Consider the following 26,180-nt stretch of genomic DNA (forward strand, 5'->3'; position numbering starts at 1 on the left):
ATCATAAAGCTGGCCTGGCAACCATCGATCGATCGATATAATATTCATCAGAAAATGTAGACATTTGCTCCACATGAATCGCAGGGTATCAAAATCTTCGTCTACTTACAGAGCTATCCTTTTTTATGTTTTTTTTTCTGCTTATGGAGGAAAAACAACATAAGCATATGAATAGGCCAAGAAACAGAGCAGATCCAAGGACCATTTCTCACACTTTTACCTGCTTGCCTGCTTGGTTTTCTTTTTTCTACTTTCATAATTTATTTGATTTATTTGCACGCACAGCACGCGGTTTTCCTGGCTTCAGATTTCCGACCATCAGCCAGTAACTTCTTTGGGCCGGGGCTGGGGCCTGGGTTTCCCCCTTTCCCCCCTTTTTTTGCTACGCCTTTGGCTGTGCTGTGGCAGAAAGCTCTAAAAGTATTTTGATGCTTGACAATTTTTTCAAATTAAAGAACAGAAAAAAAGAGCAGCTTCTTTCCTGCTGTTGCTCCTCTCTCTCTCTCTCTCTCGCTCTCCGCTATGCGCCGTGAGCGCTGCTTAACTCACTTATTTGGCCAGGAGTAACGGCAAAGGTAAAGGTACGGGCAAAAGGTATGGCAGGCAGCCAGGCTTGTGGGTGGGTGGCATGCCCCATATGTCCTCTCATGCATGGCGAGTGTGCAGGTGTATGCGTTGCATACTTGATGCCAGTCCTGCCCTGCTCTGCCCTGCCCTGCCCTGCCACCAGCTGCACTCCACTTTTGCAAAAGAGTTGCGCCGGGTCGAGGTCCGTCTGGGAAGGGACTACCGCACGGGGCTATTGGCCAGGAATCCCGATCATTATTGGATTTTCCATATTCCCTTTCCATATTGCAACGAGAAGTTTAACAGAATTTAAATTAATGTTTTATGAAGCTACTCCGGCGAGATACGCATATCGCAAGTATCGAGTATTGAATTTACAGACTATCGAATGCCAGGAACTCCCAGCCATTTTCAATCAAGTTCATTGAATTCCTTGACAGATGATTTCCTGCTGGTACTTTGAAGGAAATGTTTCGGCTTTAGAAACTTTTTTGGTGGGGCGTCGAATGGATTTGAATGAAGAGGTTATGATTCGGTTGTACAACGGCTATGACTGGTGTTTGAATCGGTTTTAAGTCGTATTTGTATCCATCATGACTTGGTGTTGAATGTGTTATTAAGAGCCCTAAGATCTTATTGGAATCGGATATGAATCGAGGCTGAATCGGGTTAATCGGTTGCGAGGCGGTTAATTTTCATAAGAATTTAGTTAAAAAAGCTGTTAATAATTAAAACTATTAAACATTTGTAAATAAAAAAATAAAAAAAAGTATTCAACATTTTTTAACAGAAAAAAATTTAAAAAAAATTTTTTAAAAACAAAACAGTTTATCAACATTTCTAATAGAACACATTTAAAAAAAATTTTAATAAAGTAAAAAAAAAAACACTTTTAAGTACCGGCTTTAAAACTAAAAAATTAATCAGTTTTTAATTTAAAAAAATTATGAATAATCTACGAATCGGCTATGAATCGGTTATATTGCAAAACGGCTACATTCAAACATTTATGAATCGGTTATTAATTGGTACGAAAACAGTTATGAGAATCTGGATTAAAAGGAAATAATTTTAAAATAATTTAAACATTTTTAATAAAAAAAAAAAATCATACAAATATACAAAAAAAAAAATGTAAAAAAAATTTAGTTTTAAAATTAAAAAAAAATAGTATTATAATTTTTTTTTCTTTTGAAAAATTTTTATTGTAAACAAGTTTACTGCTACTTCTCGAGGCAACTTAATCTAGTTTTACATTATATTTATTATTATTAATTTAAAATATTAACATTAAAAAATAAAAAATAAATAAATAAAAAATTATGAATAATTTACGAATCGGTTGTGAACCGTTTATTTTGCAAATCAACAAAATATAAAATGTTAAATGTTATTTTTTTTTAAGCAACGAATATTTCCTATAAAATTAATTCCTTATGAAATTTATATGAAAGGGCATTAAAATAAATAAAAAAACCGTTTTTAATTAAAAAATTATAAACAATTTACGAGTCGGTTGTGAACCGTTTATTTTGCAAATCAACAAAATTTAAAATGTTCTCAATCGGATTTAATGGTTTTAAACACAACGAATAAGGATTGTGTTTTCTATGAAATTAATTCCTTATAAACTTAATAAATAAATAAAAAATCCGTTTTCAATTTAAAAACTATAAGCAATTTACGAATCGGTTGTGAACCGGTTTTTTGGCAAATCACCAAATTATAAAATTTTCTCAATCTGTTTTAAATGTTTTTTTTGTAGGGCACAACGATTAAAGCTTGGAGTTGCTATGAAATTAATTCCTAAAGGTGTGCCATGAAGAGAGAGCTCTCTTTACCTCAAGAATAAGTACAGTAATAGCCATAACCTCTAACCTTTACAGAATCCATAAAGGAGAACATTTACTTAACTCAAGTTTCCCATTCATTGGAGAGCAGTGCCCCATAAGCCATAAGTCCCTTAGATGGCCTATAAAACCGCGCAACAAAAGACTCCACCAAGAGAGAGCTCCTTGGAGCTCCTTGGAGACTGAAAATACAAAATTTCCATGGCAGGCTGTCCAATTGCAACATTAAAATGTGGCAAAGGAGAATCTCTGGTGGGAGGGGGCGGGGGAAGGAGAGCCAATCAATGGGGGAAAATGGGCCCAAATCAATGTGCATTTTCATTGGCTCTCTTTTCATTTCATTTTCAATTGCATTTCCGCGCATTTGCACGCACACAAAGGGCGGAGAGAGAGAGGAGGAGGGGGGTTTTCCCCCCCGCCTTGCCACATTCCACATGCTGCAATAAGTTGCACTCCATTACGCGGTTTTTAATATAAGAAAAAGAAAAAAGGTTGAGCCCCGCGGATTTGCGGGGCCCAGGAGCTGGCTGGATCTTTTGGCTGTGGGCTGTGCGGGGGGTGGGGTAGGGGTGGGGTAGGGGGGTTCTGCGGAAAAGGCAATTTACTGCAGTAGCTTTTTGCTGTTGCTCTTCGGGTGCGTTCCTTCGATAATAGCAATTGAGTGTTGCATTTGCTTTGATTTGCTTCTGGGATTCTGCGGGTTGGCTGGGCTTCTAGCCTTCTGGGCTTCGATTTTGTTTTTATGCTCCGGCGCTAAGCTTTTGTTTGCCTTTCGTTTCGTTTCGTTTCGCTTTGGCTTTGGCTTTGGCTTGTTGCAGTGGCAGTGGCAGCTGCAGCTGCAGCGGCTTATGCGGCTCCAATTCGGTCTCCTGCCTCTGTTTTCTCTGTTTGAGAAATGTTATAGCGGCTTAGGGATTTGCGGTTTTGTTGAGTGCCTTTCGAGGGGGGAGGGGGCCACATTACACATACGAAACGCACTGTGATTTCGATTTTCGTCCAAGCATCAATCCGTAGTTTTTGGGGCACGCCTTTGTGTCGCCCCCTAAACCGCTGATAGTTGATATCACACATGCGATGCCACTCTGCCACACGTTGCCACGCGTTGCCATCAAACTTAATTCGTTTCTGGTCAAAGTCAGTGGCTTTGAATCGGATTCTGATCCAGCTGCTGCTATTGTTGCCACTGCAGTGTTGCCAGGGCAACCCCCCCCCCCCCCCCCCGCTGGCAGCATAATAACTTGGACCCGCAGAACATTAATACACTTGAGCAGCACCACCACCAGCAGCACCAACAGCATCAACAGCAGTTGCTTTTGTGGTCGGTCAGAGAACTCCCCTTCACTCCCCTTCACTCCACGCCACGCCACACCGAATGTGTGGCAGCAACAACTACTGCCAGTCCTGCTGTTGCTGCTGCTTCCAGTAATAGTTATAGCCTTCTCTGGCATTGATTTTCATGGTACACGCGCGTTGCACAACAATTTGTTTGGCATTCGCCGAGCATTCCATTCCTTTCCATTCCATTCCATTCCATTCCTTGAATTCAATTGGCAGCAATTTGAAAATCGTTTATGAATGATTTGAAGAGCGGTACGGGGTTTGGATTCTAAAAGTCAATGCTGAAGAATGCATTCTGGCATCCATCCTGCCATGAATGGTGGCGAGAGTGTGAGGGGGATTCAGCGGGGGGCCATAGAGAGTGGATTGAGGGGAGTAATTGGTTTTTAGGGAGTCATTTCTGGATTTTTCTTCAAGTCTCTTAGTTTTTGAAGTTCCCATAATCAAGGCATAACCGATCCATTGCAGATTAACCGATTCCTGGCTCCATAAACGTTTTAAGGAAGTTTCGTAAGCCATAGTCGATTTATAACAAACCGATTAATACCGGAAATTGTTTAAATACTATTTGAAATAGGTCTTTAATACTCCATGAGCCAAAATCGTTTCTTAACCGATTTTAAATCGTTTAAAAATCATTTGAATCATTAATCATCACTCATAAGCCATAATCGATAAAAAAAAATCGATTAAAAATCCATAGGTGATTCATAGCCGATTTCAAAGCGTTTGAAAATGTTTTGAAGTGTCAACAAAAGAATTTTAAGCCCTTACCGATATATAGCATATGCATTAGCTAATTATTTGAAATAAGTTTTTAGAACGTTATAATCCCTAACCGATTCAAGGCCATTTCACAAATGTTTTGATGTGTTACAAATTTCATAATCCATAGCTGAAAAAAAAACCGATTTAACTAATTTAAAATCGTTTACAAATTATTTGAAATAAGTTTTTAGAACTTTATAAGCCATAACCGCTTGATAGCCATTTAAAACTAGTTTATAACCGATTCCACACCATTTTGAAGTCATTTGAAATTGGTTTTTAAAAAGTTCATAAAAAAAAAACCGATTCGTACATCGGAACCGTTTTAGGAACTAATTTGAAAACGCTTCAAAATTATAATTTGTTTCGGGGTTCTTGGTTTTAGTTTTATTAATTTCTTTATTTCACGTCTGTTCTTTCTTCTTGTCGATCGTCGAATCTCGCCTCAGACTCATCGGAGTATAATATCGGGATTGGTTAGGGTTAATATCGGTAAGGGCTAATATGGGGTTGGTTAGGGTTAATATGTGTTTCTTAAACCAGTTAAAAATCGTTTAAAAATCATTTCAAATTGGTTTTAAAAACTTATTGGAGAATAATAATGCTCTTGTACATTCCCAAACATTTCACAGCTTCTTAACTCTCTTTTTCTCCTCAAAAATCATCCCCAATCTCCCTCATGACACCCCTATAATAATAATAATCCTAATATTATCTGCCTGTTTCCGTCCATCATTTATTTATGATTTTATCCGTTTCTTTTTGTATTTTTTATTCAAACGCACTTAATTTAAATATGTGCATAACTTTTGGACAAATGCATCCCCGCACCTCCCCGAAAGCACCTGCATCACAGCAGCCTTGCAACAAAGCGAAAAAAAAGGGAACCCCAAAGAAAACCCCCCAAAAAAATGAGAGATTCCAACATACAAAAGCATTTTTTGCCCCGTTTCTGTGCAGAGCGAAAGCGACTGCATATTTCATACAGAAAACAAGATGGAAAAAATCCTAGAAAAAGGAAAAAAAAAAATAAATAAAAATGCTAAACAAAGAAAATAAAAGAAAAGCGTTGAAAAAAAAAACAAGAAATGGGGGCGCAAGGCAAAACTGAAAGCTAAAAGAAAAATGCCGCGCTTTTTGGGCAATTGAGAGGGCCAAGGGAGGGGCAACAGAGGGCCAAGGGAGGACCAAGGGAGGGCCCAGAGAGGGGCAATAGAGGGCCAAGGGAGTGAGGAGAAGGATGGCCTTTATAGAAAGGGGTTTTAGGGGCTCTCGCATTATTTTGTATTACGACAGAAGCGTCTCCTCTCACAGACATCCCACATTCAGTGGCCAGTGTCCAGTGTCCCTGGACCCTGGACTCGGCCTGGCTCTCTCTCCCAGCTTGTATTGCAATTTTTCAATTTCAAAAACAATTTTACTCTGCCAACATACGTGTGGTCAAAGATAAGCTCTGTAAATATATATATAACAAACAAAACAAGAGGACGGTGGGTGGGGCTGCAAAAAGAAAAGCGCTCGAGCTATAAAAGAGCGCCATCGAAAAAGCAAAGCTAACCGCAGCTCAAGCAGGCTACTACTCGTACCAGAAGCCAAAGCCAGAAAGGCAGCAGCAGCAGCAACAGCAGCAGAGGAGGAGCTCTGGCAATTGAATGACCAAAAAAATATAATAGTACATGTGTATGGGGCACGGGGCTGGGGGCTGGGGGCACGAGGTGGTGTCAGCTTGTGTGCCACACAGCGGGAAATTGCACAAAAATGAATTGTGTTTTGTGCTGCATTTAGTGCTGAAAAATATAAGTGACCGACGAGCGACCACCGACGAGCGACCACCGCCACAGCGGGAGATGGATTCCTGGCTATTGGGGGGTGGGGCAGGGGGGGGCAAGAGATCTGGCAGCTTGCCTCGGCCTCAGCCTCAGCCTCAACATCAGCTTCAGCCAAATTGAATTCATTTTCGGTTTTTTATTGGATATATTTTGGAAGAAATCTCTTGAAGCCAGTGTAAATATCTATCGTTTAGGAACAAAGAAGAGGCCCTGAATCGGTTTGGAATCGGTTATGGAAACCACAGAATTTTAAAATTTGTATGCTCGTCCTTTAAATGGACTTAAGAACACTTTCATGGCGTGGTATTGAGTGTAATGAAACGGGTATAAATCGGTTATTAATCGATTATAAATCGGTTAGGAATCGCCTATGAATCGGCTATGATTTGGTGAAGAATCGGCTATGAATCGGTAACAAATCGGCTATGCATCGGTTACTAATCTGTTATAAATCGGTTATCAATCGGTTATGAATCGGCTATTAATCGGTTCTTAATCGGATAAAATATTTGGACGTTGCCATCCAATGACTGCATCTTTCAAGAGGCGATGCAGTTACTGCACCGTCAAGTGGCCCGTGTGACACCAGCAGAAGGCTGTTACGCGCTGATCCCAGGCAAAACGCAGCCCTCCTCCCGCCCAACCGACCGAGGGGCGCTGCCGCATGACGCGCGGTGCGTAGCCGAACCAAACGCGAGCATGCAAGAAAGATAGATATTAGACTAACATTCGAGGAAAATTAGCACTAAACTTATTAAGAAATTAAGCATGCAATAAAATACAATAATAAAAATAAATAAATAAATAAAATAAAATATAACAATAAAAAATAACAAAAATAATTACTAGAAAGGTGTGTAAGGATTAGTAATTTAATAAGAGGAAGAGAATTAGTGGAGGATATAATATGGTAGAGGGAATTATAATCCGAGCATAAGACCCTAAACGGTTCATGCAAGGAATAATTCGATCTACAAAGTGGAAGGAACAACGGTATAAAGTTTCTAGTCAGTCTAATAGGAATCTTGAAGTTTATGCGGCTCAACAGATCAGGGCTGTCTATGTCACCCCTGATCAAGCTGTGCTTAAATATCACACCAAGCATTTTTCTACGGTTAACTAAGGATGGAAGGTTTACTAATAGTAGTGTCCTAGAGTAAGATGGGAGTCTTACACCCGCATCCCAGTTAAGGCCCCGCAGAGCATAATCGGCTATTATTCGGTTATTTATCGATTATTAATCGGGCTTTAATCGGTAATAAATCGGTTATGCATCGGTTATTAATCGGCTTATAATCAGTTATTTATCGATTATGAATCGATTATGAACCGTATATGAACCGATTATTAATAAAATGTACTTTTCTCGGATCCTTCTCCACTTTTAACCCATAAACTTTTTTCCCAGAAACTTTTTCACGCAAACTTTAGACTCTTGCCTACAGTCCTGTTCCAAATCACATTCCCACCAAGTCTCGCCCTGTCCTAGCCCCCAACCCGTGTAGAAGACGAAATTTCCAACACCTTTGCCCACGCACACACATCGAATAATTGAATTCCACAAATATTAAACACAGATTAATGTGCCACCCCGTCCCCCCGACACCCCCACAAACCACACTCCACCCCCCCCCACTCCCCATGAGGCAGCCACAAAACTGTAAACTGTATGTAATTCCCTGGCCAAACACTTGCTGAATGATAATCAATAATCACTTCCGTTCAATTGATTTAGATACGATATTTGCATATAGATTTCATCTCTGGTTCTCTGGCTCTCTGTTGTGCTTGAATTTTTTATGAGAATATTACACAAAACCGCAAAACGATAGACGGGAGGGCGGGAGGGGGATGTAGCGAGGTGGGGGGTCATGTACATTATGCAAGTGAATCAATGAATCGCTTATTATCGCATTTCGGATTTGGGTTTTCAGTTTTGCTTTCGGTTTGTCCAAATCCCTTTTTAATGTCCGCGGCAATCCCTTTTAATGCGCACAATTAATTCCGTTATGCTTTGTCGCCCTTTGACATGCCGTTGCAGTGTCTCCCCTCATGGTTAGGGGGCGGTGGGGCGGAGGGGGGTATGTAACAATTTGCTAAAATATCGAAGGATTAGAGCCCATAATACCAGGGAATCGCCACTTTAAAATCCCCCACGCATTGCATAATAATGGGAGGCCCTCGGATTCATTCACCCAATTTTCCAACGGCAAACGCAAAACGTAATTAAAATTATTTTAATTTACCAACACACCCACACACACGGGCACACCCACACACACACACACACACATGGCTGAAAACATTGGAAATTAATTTTCATCTAAGCTTTTCGGCTCGCTGCCACACGCATCGAAAAACCATCAACAAATTGTCAGGCTTTTCATTTATTTTCCCTTGATTTTATTTGCCAAATTTTGTTCGTGCTCATGTTTACACAAGAATCTATCCAAAACCCACACCCAATCCCCGCACTCTACGTCCCCCCCACCCTCTATGTAGATTCCATTGCGGCTCTAATGTGTGACCAAACCAAAGGGTTTGTTGTTTGGGCCAACAAATGCCATCAGGGTTTATCAGAGAGGAATGGAGATTCGGTTAGATGGAGAGATTAATGAATTCGGGTTTTCATTGCAGATCGAAATGAAATTTCAGTTTGGAGAGCTACTATTCGAGGGCACACAACAGCCAGAAGGATGGTAAGTAGGGAAGGATCGGAGTAAAATGCCATAACCAGTTGATAGCCGGTTCATTACCGACTCAAAGCTACGATATATAGCTTCAAACCAGTTCGTAACCGATTCCCAACTACGTAATCGATTGATACCTTTTTTATACCCGATTTATAACTCCATAACCGGTTCGTAATCAATTATTACCTATGTATATAACCGCTTCATAGCCATTCACAACTCCGTCAACGATTAATATCTATTTAACACCCGATTTATAGCTCCATAACCGGTTCAAAACTGGTTTTGGACTCTATAACCCATTCAAAACTGATCCATTATCGATTCACAACTCAGTTACCGATTGATACCTTTTTGAACCCGATTTATAGCTTCATAACCGGTTCAAAACTGGTTTTTAACCTTATAACCGTGTCATAACCGGTTCGTAACCGATTTACAGCTCCGTTACCGATTAATATCTATTAAATGCCCGATTTATAGCTCCATAACCGATTCACAACTCCCCGATTATAGCTTCATAGCTGGTTCAAAACTGGTTTTTAACTCTATAAGCGCTTCATAACTGATCCATTACCGATTCATAAATTTTAAAAAACTCAATCCATTCCTTCCATACCATTCCATTTCCTCTTCACTTTCCATCATTCCTTGATTTTCCAAGTTTTCCCAATTTAATCAGAAATTTCTAAAAATAGCCAAAATTTCAATAACAAATAACCAAAAGTATCTTTAAATAAGTACGAGAAGTAATGGCAGGACGCAAATGTATCTCCCTGCCTCTGGCATAGCTTGAACCTAATGCCGGCTCAAATTTCATTGCCCCTTGTCTGGCCAGGACCAACAATCACTTACAGGCTCTTGAGCATCCTCATCGTCATCCAACATCCAACATCCATCCCATCCACGTCCCAGTCATCAGCGTCATCTTCATATCGTCGTCATATCCATTTCACATGTAGATATCCTCCCCATTCAGATTTCAGATTCAGAATCAGATTCCGATTGCGATTCCCCCTCCGATACGGTTTCAGACAGCCGCTGACCAATGCAAACAATTGGTGCTGGTTAGCGCTGGTCCGGGCTGGGGCCCCTGAAGCTGGGGCTCTGAGTATTTGATTAAGTGCCAGTTGAAAATTGAATGATTGTAGCCCGATATGCGGCCCAGGCTTCGTTCCTGCCCTGCCCTGCCCTGCCCTGGCCTGCCCAGCCGTGCCCCCCTGTCTGTGTCTCTTGTCTGTGGATCTGTGTCCCGTTTTGGAGTGGCAAGGAGCATTCCAGGCAGCCCCGTGACGGGCGCTGACAACGTTCGTGGCGTCGTATAATTGCCAGCCATGTTCTGGCGCCTTTGGGTATGCAACAGTTATCTTCCAGCGCTACTTCAGAGTGCGTTCTTTTTTTGTGGCGGAGTGTGAAATATAGTTTTAAGGGTATGTTGGGCAGCAGGGATAACTGTTTGGGAGTCTTGAAAAGTCTTTAGATACGTGTAGAAGAAGGGCTCTTGGGGTTTTTTTTTCGAATTTTTGAACATGGAAGGAAGTGTAAGGCTGCTATAAATAGAAATGTATGAGTCTTGTATTTAGTAGAGCCATATATGATGATATTTTTGACCTATTTCATGAAAATCTTTATAAACGGAAATCGTTTTTGAACAAAAAAAAGAGATAAAAAAAGAAAAAGAAAGAAAATAGTAAAAAAAAGAAAAAAAGGTAAAAATATAAGAAAAAAGGTTTAAAAATAAGAAAAAAAGGAAAATGATTTAAAAATAAGAAAAAAAAAGATTAAAGGATTAAAAAAAAGGTAAAAAGAAAGAAAATAGTAAAAAAGAAAAGAAAAATAGGTAAAAAGATAAAAAAACAAAAGAAAAAAAGGTTTAAAAATAAGAAAACAAAAAGAAAAAAAGACAAAAAAAGATTAAAAAAAAATAAAAAAAAGATAAAAAGTTTAAAAATAAGAAAAAAAGAAAGAAAAATAAAGAAACAAATATAAAAAAAATGAAAACAAAAGAGAAAAATTAAAAAAAAAAAAAAAAAAATATTTTAAAAAAGAAAAAGAAAGAAAAAATGGATAAAAAAAGGGGAAAAAAACAGTAAGAAAAAAATGAAGAAAGAAAATATTGAATCATGGATTGTAAAAAATACCATGGCTTGGAAAAAAATAAATATACGTGTCTTGAATTCATTGAATATATATGTATATTTTATATAACGGATTCACCAAAAATACTCCCATCCTTATGTCCTTTAAGGGATATCGTTTAGTCGTGAGAGTATCCATAGTTTTTCTTGATTTTCCTCGCTTTGGTGCTTTTTTTTCTCATAGTCTCACTCACTCTCTGCCTGACCAATCGATGCGACAAGGGGCAAACGATGAATGCGTGGCATTTAAAACAATATAAACGTCCTGGATGTCCAGGACGAAGACGATGACGACGCATTGGCGGCTATCCTGCCATTTCTGTGTCTGTGCCACACACGAAGGAGTTTTGCCGCTGAGGCAGAGAGGGGGGCGAGGGCGGGGGCGGGTGGCGGGGAGGCATGACCACCAATTAACGCAAGGCGATGCCTCCTTTCCGCTGGCAACATAATGTGCGCACACACGTCTGGCTCTCCGCTTACCGCTCCGCCTCCTCCGCCTCCTCCTCCTCCTCCACCTCCTCCTCCTCCTCCTCCATCTCTTGCTCTGTCTCTGTCTGTTTGTCTGTCTGTGTGGGTGGGTGCATTGCGGTTGTTGCACGTATGTCTATGGCGCAGACCGGTGTGTGGTGCATTGTGTGTTTTCACAAGAGAATGCAATTTAAATTGCATTAAAATTGATTGAATTCATGGAACGCAGTTCTGCCTGCCTGACTTGGCCTGGCTGGCCGCTTTTCCTGGCCGCTCACTACATGCCAGGCATCCTGTCAATGGAAGGATGCCTCCTGCCTGCGTGTGTGCGGGTGTGTGTGTGTGTGTGCATCCTGTGTTGGTTCTGTGGCGCCGTTAAGTGGGCCTCCTGCTTTAAAAACTTGTTTATACACAGGAAGACGTCTCAGCATACCCATACCGGCGCGGCCAAAGAATTTTCAATCTGCCAGCCAATTGGTTGATTGAGATTTATTTTCATTTGGGTTTTAGTGGCACCAAACGGAAAGTGTTCAAATTCGAACCTGCTGCACATTCCTTGGGTTTTGCTGAGGATCAAGACAAGTTTGGCAGCTTACCGTCTCATTTGGGACTTCCCGGGCTGCACAGAATATCAAATCCATTCAGTTAGCATTTAAAAGAATGTGGGAGAGCACAAGTTAGAGCTGAATGCTGCTTGAAAAGTGCTGTAGCGGGCAGCCGCACAGCCGCTGTATCGTTTACAGCCCGCTGGAGATTTAACATGCTCGAACTCTGTTAAAAAGCTTTGCTCTGCTAAAGCTCAACAGAGATCCGATCAAGCTTCGATGGCAAGCTTCGTAGATGTTACCGACGGCTGCGATCGGGCTTTGGATTTCGGTTGCTTACGATCAAACCAACTGATGCCGATTCTTTCTCTCTCTCTCTCTTTTGCTGCTTCTACTTCGGACAGTTGTCCATCATAAATTCCATTAGCGGACTGGTTAAAGCGAGACTTGCTCTCTCTCTGTGTGTGTGTGTGTGTGTGTATGTGCTTGTGTCTCTGTGTGTGGCATAATTACACAATTATAGCAATCTGCTTAACACGAACAGGCACAGCACCCCGCCAACAGACAGAAGGATACAAAAAGCTATACAATATTTATTTTCCCACGATTTTCTTCAATGGGCAGACTGCTTATGTATTTGTTCTCTCTCTCCCTGTGTGTGTGTGTGTGTGTGTGTGTGTGGCTTTTAATAAATGCATGTCATGCACACAGCAGACAGCAGGGGGGAGGCAGCAACAGCTCGTTGACCGCAGCACTCAACAAAAGGTAGCAATGAGGGGGGAGGGGGTGGGGGCTGGGGTGGTGTGGCACTTGCAACATAAATATAAACGATGCTGGCATAAATGTGCGCTGTTTTTAGTCTCTGATTAAACAAAGGCCGCCAATTAATTTGCCAAGCGGTAACGGCATTGAGAGGCGATTATAGAGATACCAAAGAGAGAGCGAGAGAGAGCAGAGGAGAGAGCGGTAGAGAGCGGGAGTGGGAGCGAGTGCAATGTATAGCCAATAAGCATATGGCAGTTGTTGCTGTTTTTGTTGCAACAATTAATGCGCATTAATGAATTATTAATTTTCGCAGTCGAGCCGCCCCGCCACGCCCAAAAGTATGCAATTAAATTCTATTTGTTAATTTATGGCCCCGGGAATATGCATTGATTATGCAAATGGAAATCGGTCGCATCGGTGGCAGGCGGCACTCTTTTTGCTTTTTTTATTTTTTTTTTATTCGTATCTTTATCTCTGCTTTATCTGTGCATATAATTCATGATCCTTTTTTCTCTCCAAAAATTCTTAAATGTTTAATGGCATTTTTGATCTTGAGGCGTCCGTCGTGCCATTTAATTTATTATAATTAGAGTTAATCTTACGTTTAATTACATTTAATTGCCACTTGCAACACACAGAGAGAGAGATTGGCCCGAAAGCTACTACAAGGTGATTTAATGTAATGAATAAACAGACACACACAGAGAGAGAGGGGACATTGGGGGGGTCACTACCTAACAGCAGGTGACAGATGTGTGTGTGCGGGGGTGGGGTGGGGGGTCTCGGTGTGAATGCCAAGAGATTGTAAATGTTATCGATTACTCCTCAAGGGGAAACGCAGTCCAAAGTCCAGGCATAGACAAGGTGACGCCCCAAGGCGTAATGAAATCAAGTGGGCGGATACTTAGAGAACCAGCGATAATGAGCAACTCACAAAAAGGATAATGAAAGTGTCAAAGATATCTGTAGGCTAAATCTTTTTGAACGAAAAAAACCAAAGAGCCCATGAATGTGGAAAGAGAAAGAGGCGCATTCTTGACTAGGATTTTTAATTAAAAATATTTAAATGTTGAAATTAAAAAGGGAATTAATTGGGGATTTATTGGTCCCTACTATACACGTAGTTCCTATAGTTCGCCATAAGTTTCTCACTTCTTTTGTCTATTGGAACCACAGGCGAAGCTTTTCAAGAATCGGCCTTCTTTCTGATATTCTGTTAGCTGAAGGGGTTCTCTTTCTGCCATTAGCATTACTGTTACTGTTAGCCATTACTGTTAGCATTAGCGCTTCTCTTTCTGACATTCTGTTAGCATGTAGGGCTCTCTTTCTATCATTCCGTTGGCATTAGCGGTTCCCTTTGTGAAATTCTGTTAGCATTAGCAGCTCTCTTTCTGCCATTCTGTTAGCATTAGTGGTTCTCTGCTGACATTCTGTTAGGGTTACAGGTTCTGTTAACATTATCGGTTAACTTGCTGTCATTCTGTTAGAAGCAGTGCTGTTCGCATAAGACGTTCTCCTTCCACCATTCTGTTATGATTAGAGTTTCTCTTCCTTACATTCTGTAAGTATGTCTCTGTAAGCGGCTCTCTTTTTTATATTCTGTTAGATTTAGATGTTATATTATTCTGTTAGAGCCTTGTGAGGAACAACTCGAACTGGATCGTTAAATTGGGCTGAGGCGGTTCGATTATACGCCAAGCAGTTCTGTGCTGCAGAAAGCGAAAGAACCTCTCTCTAAGACTATCAGAAAGACAGCCGATGAAAGGAGAGCCAAATGTGGAGTAAAACATTTTTTTTTATTAATTTTTCTTAACTATGGAGTGAGCTTTTGAGTACTATAGGAACTTTATTTGTAGTATTTTCTATATTTAATTTATCTTTATTTATCTTATATCCTTAATTAATTTGTACTCGTTTTTTTTATTTTTCTAGCTTAAAAATCACAAAATCCCAGTTCATCATAATTCATACGTTTTTTTAAACAAACATTTAAATATTTATCATATCTGATTGCCTATCAGAAAATTGTTTTAGTGGCAAAAACACACATATTTTTCATATTAGAAATTGATTGAAATTCAATTGGAATTAATTAGAAATCATTTGTCGCATTTTATGAAAGCAATTTAGATAAATTTATGCAGATTTCTGCTAGTCATAATTTATAATCAACATATATTATGCCACCAATCCGTCCCCCTCTGTGGGTCTGGACTGCTCTCTCTCTCTCACTCTCTCTCTCTCTCTTCCTTGGCACCTTTCAAAATCTTGGCTTTTAGCTTTTAACGCCATTTTTATAATCTTTTTCAAGTTGCAAAAGTTTTTTTTTTGGGTGTGCGAGTGGCAGGGGGGCTTGGCGGTGGGGGGGTGGCATCTTCTAAGCTTTTTGCGCCACTCGAAAGTGCAACATCGATAAGTTTTTGTTGTAGTTTTTCCGGTTTGGGGACCATGGCCATCCACTGTCCAGTGTCCCGTGTCCACTGTACTTTTTCTCTATATTTTCAGCTGTTTGCTGGCTCTCCCTTTGCCCTGATCTCTCTTCGCTCTCCTCAATCCTGTAGCTCCTCTGTTCTCTCTCTCTTCTCTCTCTCTCTTTTTCGCTCCTCTTTAGCTGTCCTTGTATCCTGGGCTGCCTTTCTTGTCGTTCTGTGTTGTCGCCACGGCCACGGACGGGAAGTGTCCATTAAACTTAACCATTCCCTGGCTTCGCTGTGGCTCCTCCACTGCCAGTGGAGCTTCCTGCAGCTTCCCCTCTGGTCTCCAGGTTCAAGTTTTTTGGAGCCAAGTGCTGCCTGCTGCCTGCTGCCTGGTGCTAAAACATCTGTATGGTGTGCGCCGTGGCGTGTCCGGATGGCCAGGTGGCTGACTGGCTGGCTGGCTGGATGGCTGGCTGCCCCGTTCGAGATACATGTGTATCTATGTATACCCGTAATTCACATGCTCACAATTTGAAATTGTAAATTTTGTGTCTTGTTAGTGTTTTAGTCGGAAAAAAGAACGTAAGGGAACGAAAGAGAACGAGAGCAACGTGAAGCGAAATAAAATAACGAACAAAATCAACAAACATAAGGTAAAAGTGGTGATGCTTTCTCCTTGCTTTCTCCACCCCGAATCCCTGTGTTTTGTTTTCATTGTTTGCTCAACAAAACTGTTACTTGTTTTTTCAGGCTACCATTTTTGCTTATTTTAGACCACAAACACACACACACACACACACAGATGCACGGAAAACTAACTCACACAGACACAGACACAGATGCAGATACAGATACATTTTGTAGCCAAAAGGTAGCAAAAGAATAATGTGGCATAGATAGCTTTTTCTTCTACTCGAAAGACGCCGCTCAAGACGACGACGACTCCCATCTCCATTTCCGACTCCGACTCCGACTACCGTTGCACGAAGAAATTTATGCCCACTGTATTTGTTTATACAAATTTAATGAATACACATAGTGGAGGAGAGTGTGCAAAGGATACAGCCCAGGATACACGGGGCATCTGTCTGTCTGTGCACCCACCCGCCGCCGGATGCTTAGGCATTGCCTCTTCTCCGTATGCGTTTTGCATACGCTCTCTCTCTCTCTCTCTCCCTCTCTCTCTCTCTCTAAAAGTCTGCCGTCGGGCTGTTTCTATATACATTTCACGTTTCCCCTAGAATAATCTCTCTGTCTGTCTCTCTGTCTGTCTCTGGATGGATGCTAAAAATTTCGTTGAAAAATTCCTTATTGTTTTTTCTACTTAATAGTTTTTCCATATGCGCATATTTAAGATAATGCTTTTCCTACGACTGAATGAAATGTCGGGGCAATTCCATTGTTTTTTTCCAAGAAATTTCCGGGGGGTATATATTTTCCAGGAACTATTATGGTGCCTTGAAGCGGGCCCTTGAAGGGATAGTTTTTTTATGCAGGTGTTTTCTAGAGTATGGGGTGGGGAGGGGGTTTTTGAACCTTTGAACCTTCAAATGGCACAAATCTTTATCATCTGTAGATGCAGAATCATGAGGCGTTGTTTCTTTTAGAAAACTGCAAAATCTGATTCAGATTGGTTCATTACAATAGCCGGAATGAAGAAAAGAAGTTTTCGCTTGGATGTTTGAACACCTGGCCTGCGAGCTCTTTTAAGGCTAGTATCAATAGGATTTGCAGTTCATACTTTTGGGATGAACAAAGTAGACAAAGATCTGAGAGGTCCTAGAGATCCTATAGATCCTATAGAGATTATACATACCTATCAGGGATAGATTATGCATCCCCTAGCTAGGATCAATAGGCTTTTGGAGTGCATACTTTTGGGTTGGACAAAGTAGACAAAGATCTCAGAGGTCCTAGAGATCCTATAGATCCTATATAGAGTGTATACATCCCCATCCCCCTTTCGACTGAAGCTAATGCACTTGGCTTTTATTTCCTGCTGTTTCTACCCTTCTTTTTACCTTTTGTCTTCTGCTTTATCTTTCGGCTAATCACAATTTATGGCACACCCCAATTCTATATCATTATTATTTTCTTAAGATCCCCCCATATACCATCCATAGGAAAAGGGATTTCCTTGGAATTTCAAGAACAATTGGCCCGGCGGCCGCTGTCAAAGTATTATTTTTTAATTTTCCAAACACGTTTTACTGTAAGCCAAGAAAAAACCCCAAAAAAGAGGAAAAAAGAAAAAAAAAAAAATTTCGTGGGGGTAGAAATTTGTAGAAAAATTTGTTGTAAACTACTCGGCAGTGTTGTAGTTTGTTTATGTTAAATGCGCGCGTGGCATGTGTGTGTGTTGCAAGTGTGGGTGCCACCGAAAACTTTTGCTTAGCTTAAACGCGTGTGTCCTTGTGGCCGCTCGTCATAGTTTTTGTTTTTACTTTAAACAAAGAATACAACAGCCATAGAAAAAAATACAAATACAATAGAGAGAGAGGGGGGATAGAGAGGGACCTACAGATAGACAGGCGGCAGTTCCTGTGCCCAAAAAGAGAGACGAAAACTTTGCGTTTTGCTTAAGTGACGACGTGCAACGTGCGACAAGCGGCTAGCAGCAAAAAAAAACCACCCTTCCCTCCCCCTTTTCAATGCCTGCCTGGACTTTTAATATTTAAACAAAAAAAAACAGTAAACCCAGCGAATGAGAAGGACTCCAAATGTCTGCCTGCCACCAGCTTTTCCACGCCTCACTGGCTGCTAACAGCCGCAGCACACACACACACACACACACAGACACACAGGGAGAGAGAGAGAGAGATACATGTGTTGAAAGTTTTTTGTGTTGCAAGGACTTGGTTACACCTCTGCGGCGGCTGCCTCCTGAATCTGGATTGCAACAAGGAGCGTTGCCACGGCCACTGCCACTGCCACAGCCGTTTCCTTTTAGTTTTTAGTTTTCTCTTCTATTTTGGCAACCCACTTCTTCTTCTTCTCCTTTTTTGTTGTTGTGTGTGGCAAGTTGTTCGGCGTAAACTTGCCACTTGGCCAAAAGGCAAGGAAGAACCAGAAGAAGAAGAAGAAGAGTTTTGTCCCCTTCCTGCAGCTCCCAGCGGAATGTATCTCAATGTGTGGTAAAATAAATTTACAGCTTGACCAGAAAGGAAGATGAACCATACACACAGCAGAGAGAGAGGGAGGAAGAAAGAGAGAGAAGCACACAACGAATGGTAAATGCACTTCCTGGCATGTTGAGGTTTGGCTTAGTTTTGGGAGAATATTACGTAAAAAGTATCTCTAGAGTAGGTCTAGATAAATCCGAAGAGGCTTTGAAAATCATTTTAATTATTCTAAATGATATTTTAGCAAATATTTCTATTAAAACGTAGGAAATGCTGTGATACTTGACTTTGAAATTCATGGAATTGTTGGAAAAGGTATACAGAATATACTCGTAAAACATCTGCTCTTTAATCGAAGTTCTAAGAAAATTCAGGGAATTTTTGATTAATTATGGAATAATTGTACAATAATGGCTCTTGAAAATTCCAAGAATCCTTTGGAGTAGGGATACAGGAAGTCCTCGTACAGCATTCGTAATACTTAGAAAATGTAAAAAAAATAAAGCTTTTAAAATATTTATATATGGAATATTTTGATTAAAAGAAAAAAAAAGAAAAAGGTATAACAAAAATTTAGAAACTAAAAATTCAACTAAAAAATATATGTGGAAAAAGCAGAAGAAATGGTGAACAATTTTTTTGTAATTTTTTGAGCAACGATGAAGGAGATTTTTTCAGCCTCAAAATCTATGGCTTTTCCTAAAACAGCTTCGAGATCTGCCGCAGCATATATGTACCATACTTTTATTACCTATTCATCCCCTGAAAGATACAACTCCTAACTAGCTCTAAGTGGCATAAATTTCAGGTTTTGAATGAAAAGAATCTCAAAAAAGTATCTCATGAAGGGTTAATGTATCTGAAAACAAGAAGACACTCCAGATACAAATTTTGAGGTTCTTAGAAAATATTAAATAAATATTAAAATACAAAAAATATTTAAAGAATATTAAATGAATGTTAAAAAAATATATATATACATTTATATGAAAATTATCTTAAATAAATAGAAAGAAGAAATTAAATATGAAATTAGAATAAATATTAAACAAATCGTGATGGATATGAAAAGAATTTTAAATAAATATATAAATAATGTTATAATTTAATAAATCTTAAATAAAATTTGAAATAAAAATATTAAAACATTCTTCAACAAATATTACAATAATCTTAAATAAATATTCAAATAATAAAAATATGAAAATAGTCTTAAATAAAATTTAAATACAATTTTCAATAAAAATATTAAAACATTCTTCGACAAGTATTAAAATAATCATAAATAATATAAAAATGAAATGAATCTTAAATAAAATTTGCAATAAAAATATTAAAACATTCTTCAACAAATGTTAAAATAATCATAAAAAATATTAAAAGAATCTTTAGTAAATATTTCAGGAAATTAAATCTTAATATAAATTATATATTAAATACAGTTTTCTGTAATTATAAGCTAAAACCCCTTCGAAAACTGCACTTTAATCAGGCAAACCTTTTCTTATTCCAGGTAAAACCATACCACAGCCTTTCATAGATAAAGAGCCTTCCAAAAAAGGTAAGAAAATTCCTGGTAAAAATCGAAACAAAATCCTTTTTTAATTCGTCCAAACATCACTTCCCTCACGCTTTGATAGATATTGTATCTTCAAAATGTGTATGTTTGAATAATTAAATGATAACTTTTTGGCTTTTTGGCTCTTTGTGTCCTTTGAGGACTGTAACCATTTTGGGGCAGTGTTCTCTTGTCTTTGGTTTCTGTGGTTCTTGAGTTTTTGATTAATTAATGAGTGTATGACCGAAGCAGCGAAGCACTGAAGCACCGTCAAGGGTTCAAAGGATTAGATAATTGTGGGTTTTTCCTTATGCGATTTTCCATCCATCCATCGATCCATCCATTCATTAGCACTCCATCGAAAATGACCTAAAAAGGGGCTCCATCGATGGAGTCGCTTGGGTGGCTTTGATTTAATTGAGTGTTTGATTTAATTATAGACCATTTAAATGGTGCATGGCCGCATGGCGCTGCCGCATGCCACTGCTACCGCTGCTGCATCATTAAGCATTGATTACGCAAGCTGATTAATTAGTTGCCTCTTTGCCACACGCACGGCAGATACACAGATACACGGATACACAGATACACAGATACACCGATACACCGATACACCGCTTCATGCTTATAGACAATCCATTTATGACAATGATGATGCAGATCCAAAAGTGCGTTTTGTAATTATGTAATTGTTGTGTGTGTGCCACATCACGTTGCAGGCTAATTGGGGGGCGTGTATCCGCCAAGAGAGGGAGAGTTTTGGGTGCAGCCAGCATTTAATCCTTAACTTTTTAATGACAGTGAAGCTTAGCAACCGGCAACAACAGTCCTTCATTTCTACGAGTGTCCTGCCAGTCCTTCAGTCGGCCGCAGCAACCGCCGTGACCGTCTCCTGATTTAAATTTTGAAGGCAACTTTTTCGTCCAACCCCCCCCCACACACACAGACACTAATGTAAAAGCTATAAAGTCATGTGCAACACCATTGCCACTTCCTGGCGGCACCAGTGTGGCAGTGGCAGGATCACCAGCAGCAACAGCAGCAGCAGAGGCAGCAGCAGAGGCAGCTCTTTGGTCACTGCACTTAGCGCACTTCCTTTACTCGCATTTCTGGGGTTTTTCGACAGGCCAACAGAGGAGGTGAGGGGGGGCTCTGAGCGGGGGGGGGGGTAGACAGCAGTCGCCAGTGGGTGAAGGGCGTGGGCTTCTCCTACTCTAGGGTTTTCCGCTTGCGCCTGATGAAATGCCATGCTTAGCGGTTGAGCGTTGAGATTTTCACAGAAGGGGCATCCAGTCCTTGCCACAAGACCCAAAAACTGCACATGTGTGTGTGTGGCATGGAATTTGTGCAGTTTTAGTTAATGTTTTTAGACCGAAGACCGAAGCGAAGCGAAGCGCAATTTTCGGTCCAAAAGAATGCCGTGTGACGGAAGAAGAGCCAACAAATACTTTCGGATGACACCATCCACTCGTAACAGTTTATATATGAGTGAGAGAGAGAGGGGGGTGTAGAGGGAGAGGAGGGGGGATGGAGAGAGAGTTGTGTGTGTGTTTTACTGGCATTGGGATTTTGCGCCATTAGAGTGTGGCCAAGCGTATAAATGAAATTTGATAAGATTAAGGCACCCCCCCTGCACACCCCGCCCCCCCTCCACCACTTGCCATTGTTGCAACACACTGTGTGTGTGGCATGCAGCTTCTTGTGAAAAGCTTTTCTTTGAGTGAAATATAAGAGTGAAACCGTTGGAACAAAACATTTGAAAATAAAACCTCAATGGCATCCACATGGTCAAACATCTATGTTGCAATCCACAACGAGCGAGCGAGCGAGAGAGAGAGAGAGAGGCGCATGTCCCTGAATTCGATATCGAATTTCGAGAGAGAGCCTCGGCTTTCGTGTAACTTTACACGCGCGTCTTCTCTGTGTTTCCTTACTGTAAAAGGGGGTGCGGGGGAGGGGTGGCAGTTAGCGGGGTTCGGGGGGTGGTGGGTGAAATGGTGGCGTAGGTTAAGTTTTTTTTTTGTTGCCTGCAAAAATCTTATTAATGAATGACTGGCTTAACCCCCAAGAACCCATCAAAAGAGCATAGGCAAAGGGTGGGCGATAGGTGGGCGATAGGAGGGGTGGATGGTGGGTTGCTTGAAGATGAAGTGACCGGAAAATTGGTCACCCTGCAGCACTTGAACGTTGCCTCAAGTGTGTGGCCGTCTGACGCCCACAACAAAAACTTTGCAAAATCTTGCAAAGATTTTGGACCACTTTTTGGCCAGAAATGGTTCATTTTTGTAGATTAATGTTGCCCCTGCAACATGCAACATAATTTGTGGCTTTGACTTCCACACGATGCTGCAACGGCAGTGTGCAACTGTGCCGCCAAGGCGGTGTGTGACTTTTTTTTATGCAACGAGCCATCATTGCTCTTGTGGGAGCGAAAGAGCGGGCACTCGGAAACGGGTTCCACAAAAAGTGCGTGGTGGAACGTGTAAGAGAAAACCATTTTTTGGAGTCGCTTTATGGGGAATATGGGGGTGTTTGGCGGGTGTTGAGGTAGGCCAAAGCAGGAGTCTCAAGACTGCCGATGATTCGGGATTTTTTGTATGATATCGAACACTTTTTATGGGGTATTTTGGTGGGATTTTGTAGTGATCAAAGAAAAATTGATATATTCTTAGGATTTATTTCATTCAGAGATACGTTTGAATAGTTTTGAATCCTAAAAGATTAACCATTACATTTTTATAAAATTCTACAAAATACTTCTAAAAAATAAAATCTTATAAACAATAAAAATAAAATATATATATAATCCTAAAAAATAAAAAAAATAATTTTGGATAAAAAAAAATAATGGAACTAACTAAACTAACACTGAATAAAATTCTAAAAAATAATTCTAAGAAAAATATCCAAGAAAGACTACAAATTTCTATAAAAATCAATCAAATATAAATATAATCCTAAAAAATGAAAAATACATTTTGGATAAAAAAATATTGAATTTAATAGGTTTGTTATATTTTGATGTATTATTGTATACAATTTTAATCAAAAAATATTCAATGAAGAATATCTTAAAAAGCACGAAAAAATATTCATTTTCTATTATTTTTTCATATTATTTTCTTATATATTTTTTATATTATTTTTATACATTTTTTTAAAATATTTTTTTTTGTGTTTTTTTTTTTTTTTTAAGATAGAGTCGAAATGCAAACTTCTTGAAATCTGTTCTGCCTCTCTAGATTTAATATTTCATATTAAATACAATAAAAAAAAATAAATAAAATTAATAGAAAAAAAAAGAAAAATTTTATTATTTTAGGTTTTTTTTTTTTTTTTTGTAATTAATCCACTAATTATATTTAAGACTTTAAAAGCAACCCCTTATAATTACCTTAATACCCCCCTAATACAACCTTACAGCCCCTTAATAATAATATTTAGTAAAATATTTATTTTGTAAAATTTTAAATATTTATTTTTTATATAATTAAATAAGTTTCTATCCATAATTCATTTACATTATTCTTATTCTTATACCTCCCACATCTTGTTCCCATCTTATACGAGAGCCGCCTTCGGAGAAACATGTTCATTCAAGTTCAAGTCGAAGCTTGCATTCCACCATCCAAATGGAGTCCACAGTCGCCTTCACGCTCTTTTTGTTTCGCTCTTTCGGTCGGGCCTCCGCTAGCTTGCTCTTTCGGCCCTGCCTGCCATGCCTTCGCTTTTCGATATCGAAACTGTCGAAGCGCCGCGTTGGCCCACTTACAAGACACGCACAGACATGCACAAGGCAGCAGCAGCAGCAGCGCAGGGCTCTCGTGGCTCGTGGATTCCGCTCGTGTTTTCGATAATGCGCGAACCGAATGGTGGGGGGGCGGGGGGTTGAGCGGTGGACCCGAAGCCTGGCCTGGAGCCTCGGCAGTGGAGTCGTGTCTGGAGTCCAGAATCGAATCAAAGCCACGAATGAATGACTGGGCGCTTTAGTACTGAAAAGGTCGTGGATTTGTGTAGTTCTCGTGTGCTCCTCCGCAGAGTGTTTGCCCGTCCGTCGTCGTCGTCGTCGCTGTCGCCGTCGTCGAGTCGTCGTTGTTGTCGTCGCCGTCGTCGTCGTCGCCGCCGTCGTCGTTGTTGTCGCGGGTCGTGGACAGCAGCAGCAGCAGCAGCCGCCGTCGCAGCAGCAGCAGCATCAAAGACCGCCGTCCGCCGTACAAGAAAAAAAAGAAAGAAATATAGAGTAGGAAAACAAGTGTTGAATATCCTTTCAAGAATATAAAACAAATCCGGTAATTGTTGAATGTTTTTGACCCAGTGATACGCGCCCCCTACCCCTACACCCCATCTCTCCAAAAAAAAAATTACAAGTGTTGCACGTGTGGAACCAGAGACTCTACTCTCCCGCTCCACCATCGAGAGTGCTGTGTGTGTGTGTGTGTTGTTATGCAAATCGCGTCCGTCGCAACAATAACTGGGCTACAGCGAGAGCGAGAGCGAGAGAGAAGTGGAGTGGAGTGGGTGTGCGAGTGCTGTATCTGTGTGCGTGTGTGTGTGTGCGTACGCGCCCACAATGCATAAATCAAAAATACACATTATTGAGTCATAAATAAAGTTCCACGAGACGAAAGGCAGCGTCGCTCCCTTCGCCGTTCTCCATTCTGCTGTTTTAAATAAACCCCAAGGCTGTTCCCCCATCCCCCCCTTCCCGCCGCCCTCCCACACACACTCACACACACACACACACACCCGAAATTTATGCCTTCTCGCACTCTGGCCATATTTTTTGCTCAATTGCTTTCGCAGCGCTATTGATCCTGAGATCAGGCGAAGGCGGAGGCTGCGTGCCCAGACTCCATCCAGATATGATGTGTGCCTCGTTGCCATCGCCGTTTGCTGCATAAAACTTGCTCAATTCCTTACACGCCCTCAAGAGAAACAACAACAGCAACAACAACAACGACAAGAACAGCAGCCTGTAGCCAGTAGCCTCCTCACTCCATAGGAACCCCTTCGGGGCCTGCTGCTTTTATTACAAAAGCCGTAAAAAAAACGCCGAAAAAAAGGATACAATAAGGCAACTTTTGTTGAGGGTAAGTGCAAGCACAGGATATATGTACACGACACAGACATCCTGCAGGATACACATAGGTGTAACGCATAAGCCATAAGCACCGTAGTACTACCTACCCATAAAAAAGGTAAAGCAATCCATACGACATTACCCGAGGGCTGAATTTTCGGGGCATTCCCTGGCATAAAGATCTCAAAATGGTAGATTGCAACGGGTAATTTTCAGAGCCAGAAAAGTGAGAGATCTGGAAATTTTGGTATAGAATAAATAGGATAAATATGAAGACACTTTCCAGGTGACTTTGGGAGGCTGAAAGTTGGCTTAAAGTTGTTTTCGGAATGTAGAAAAAGTCCCTTGAAATTCTGGGGATAATCTGCTTTTTCTGTTCAAATTTTTGGGAACTCTGGAAAAATTTGTAAATTTTATTCAATCCCCAAATGTTAGCTTCGAGTGTTTATAAAGTGATTGTGGTGTCAATATAAAACGGGATTATTTCCTGGACATTTGAATAGGTAGGAAAATGGTTAAGAAATAATTTATTGATGGCAAAAACCAAACTTAGAGGCTGTGGAAGAGAGGGTAAAAAGTGTTTCTGATATAAATTGAATTATTTTCAGACAGCTTTTTAGATAAAAAGAAGATATAACACATACAAAAGGGAGATAGATGGATAAGGAAGACTGATTAAAAGATTTAAAGAAATTAAGTGAAGAAATTAAATTTTCTACTGAAAAGTATGGCTGGAATTTGATAGGATCTATAAGGAATTTTCATATAGAAAGGAATGTATTAAGAAATCTATTTGTGAATCTATTAAGAAATCTATTGAGGAATATATGGAGGAATTTATGGAGGAATCTATCTGGGAATCTATTTAGGAATCCATTGAGGAATCCATAAAGGAATCTTTTTGGGAATCTATTGAGAAATATTTTAAGGAATACATAAAGAAATCCTTTTGAGAATCTATTTGGGAATCTATTGATAAATATATTTTTGAATCCATTTAGGAATATATTTAAAGATCTAATGAAGAAGGAATCTATTAGGG

The 26,180-nt window shown here is 40.1% G+C and overlaps 1 protein-coding gene across 3 annotated transcripts in view; it reads left to right on the forward strand.

Annotated features, from left to right (window-relative positions):
- The window catches only part of side-VI (sidestep VI), a 201,373-nt gene that overhangs the window by 72,425 nt on the left and 102,768 nt on the right, over positions 1-26,180 (forward strand). The window contains exon 1 of one of the 3 annotated variants that reach the window (XM_033380707.1): positions 24,231-24,347. The exons of 1 other annotated variant lie outside the window; for it this stretch is intronic. The gene's annotated coding sequence lies outside the window, so the exon portion shown is untranslated. Of the gene's footprint in view, positions 1-24,230; positions 24,348-24,812; positions 25,149-26,180 lie in introns of those variants that run through there. One more of the 3 variants, XM_033380708.1, reaches the window with a different exon arrangement.

Source organism: Drosophila pseudoobscura, chromosome 2 (genome assembly GCF_009870125.1).
Source record: "Drosophila pseudoobscura strain MV-25-SWS-2005 chromosome 2, UCI_Dpse_MV25, whole genome shotgun sequence".
Lineage (NCBI taxonomy): Eukaryota > Metazoa > Arthropoda > Insecta > Diptera > Drosophilidae > Drosophila > Drosophila pseudoobscura.